General features: G+C 32.4%; 1 long non-coding RNA gene across 1 annotated transcript; it reads right to left on the bottom strand.

The window, feature by feature from the left end:
- Positions 1-257: 257 nt before the first annotated feature.
- Positions 258-1,225, bottom strand: LOC107860893. Its single transcript, XR_001671643.2, has 2 exons — positions 805-1,225; positions 258-724 (listed from the first exon to the last, which is right to left on the bottom strand). It is a non-coding gene; the product is annotated as an uncharacterized LOC107860893 (long non-coding RNA).
- Positions 1,226-2,441: the final 1,216 nt, after the last annotated feature.

Below are 2,441 nucleotides of genomic sequence, written 5' to 3' on the forward strand. Positions count from 1 at the left end.
ACAAGTCGAGGCAAAAGCACTACTGGAGTCCAGCAGACACTATAATAATTCACATCACAATAGCATGTTCCAAGAAATTTCAATGTTTCTAAAGAAGGTGTTTGAAGTAAAATAGGCACGTCCTTAGATTATTGAAGATTCAGTAACAGAAATCCATTAATTATTGATAAATAAGCAATAAAAGTTTCAACTCATCGTGATAGGGAGAAGCCAATTAGCATATTACAAACAAAGCAATTGATAATGGAAATTGTAGATATACAAATTTTCATAGCATAGAATTCAAAGGAAGACGATTAATCAACATTGATAAACTATAATGACTATATTTTAGAGTATAACCAAGCAAGGGGTAGTAGGGTTGGGAAGGCTAAGCATATGTATCTCACATGAATATTACAAACAACCTCAAAGATACAAAAACAAGTAAAATGCTAACTAGACTATGGTACCTCAACCATAAAAAATGACTCGACAAAATGAGGGGGTCTATGATGAGATCGGAGGTGTGAAACTTGGATGTCTTGCATCTCAGGTGAAGGTGGATTAGAGCTACCCCTATACTCTGTTCTAGCTCTACCTACATGAGTAAGAGTCTTACAGTTGTCGGCAAGAAAGAACAACAAAGAAATATGAATACTTAAAAAGTGACAAAGCAAGACACCATTAGGCAAGTTTCCTTAGGAAGATGCAGTGAGCTTACACCATCCACCATTGAACACAACTGGAAGAGTAAATAAAGATGAAGGAACAGTAAAAAGAGGATCTAGATGAAAAATGTAGAAGAAGCTGAACAATTCTTACTCTTGAAAGATGATTTAGCCGCAACAAGAAGGAAGAGATACATATTATTGATGACCCAAATCAAAATGAGGTAGAGCTTTACGTTTATCCATGACGGCAACATATCTTAGGTGTTGGAGGGTTTTGAAAAGGAAAGGTTAAGGGTGAAATTAAGAAATCCCACTTTTTTATATGTGTAATAAGGGGGAATTGGGTTCGGATCTTTTGAATTGCGCTGGATAGGATTAGATTTTCTTTGAATTTTATTTTTTAGTTGTGTGAATTGATAAGGTCATTTAGCTCATTGTATTTTCTGTATTTTTTTGTGATTAAGTAATAGAAGTCCAAAATTTATTTAAAAAAAAAAATCTTGCATGTAGATGATAGTATTATTTTTGTTGCTGCTGATAGGCTATCACTGTAACTGATTATGAAAACTCATTGTAAATATTAGAAGCAGCCAAAATAGAAGATTAATAAAGGAAAAAAGTGTCTCTATCTTTGTAGCAAGGTTGCACAGACTGATAGTCAGGTAATTAAAGAGAGCGTTGATTTTTCTAGAGGAAAATTTTCTTTGAAATATTTAGGTTATCCAATTGGACAAAAGCAAGTGTCACTTTTTTAAAGCTCATGAAGATAATACAGAACAAATTACAATTATAGAAAGGTAAGCTTCTGTATTTCGGAGGTTAATTTGTGTTTATCAATAATGTCTTGCAAAGTATCTTCATTTATCAGTTATCGTATATCATTTCCCCAAATATATTATAGATGTTATAAAAAGATTTTTTGCTAGATTTTCTTAAAATTTTAAAGAAATTGGAAAAAAAACAAAAATTGGATATCTTGATGAGATATTTGCTTATTAAAAAATGAAGGACTAAACTTTAGATCTTTATTCAATGTAGCAAAAATCTTTGTTTCCTGAGTTGTGGATATTTGAAATTCAAAAATCTACTTGGACTAACTCATGTGGAATATGTATTGTAAAAGACAGAGGCCTCAGTTGGTAGAGTAGAGAAGGGGTTCCAAACTTGGAGATATATGCTACAGTCTAGGTACTACATAGATTAAAAAAGATATGGTGGGAGCCAAAATATGACCATTCTAGTATTTGATTTGACAATTCAACTCAGTTGGGTGCTCTTCGCATACATGTGACTTTTTCTAATAATCTTTCTTCGGAGATGTGAATCAACTAGTATGTCGGGAAAGATGGAATGACAATCTACTATGTCAACTGTTATTAGATGACATTTGCTATCAGATTGTCAAGGAAATTGATATAGGAAAGGATATAGATGAATGGAATAAATTATGATGGGTGTTACACAATTTAGGAAAATTCACTATTGGCAGTGCATGAAAAATTTGAGACTACTAGGAACTATGTAAGATGACTAAATATTTAGTTGGGAAAAATTAATTTCTTTTGAAGTTTCTTTTTTCTCATAGAGGTTGTGGAAAAAGAGGCTATCAATTAGTGATTTTTTTATGAGGATAGGTCTTATAGATGAAGAAAGTTGTTTCTATTGTGATAATTTATCCCAAGAATTCTTTAGGCACTTGTTTATCATTTGTTCAGTAGCTGCTAGAATATGGGTTGCCTATGCAATAGCTATAGGTCTGGAAGGCCTTTTCTATTGTTGAAAGACACA

Source organism: Capsicum annuum, chromosome 2 (assembly GCF_002878395.1).
Source record: "Capsicum annuum cultivar UCD-10X-F1 chromosome 2, UCD10Xv1.1, whole genome shotgun sequence".
Taxonomy (NCBI): domain Eukaryota; kingdom Viridiplantae; phylum Streptophyta; class Magnoliopsida; order Solanales; family Solanaceae; genus Capsicum; species Capsicum annuum.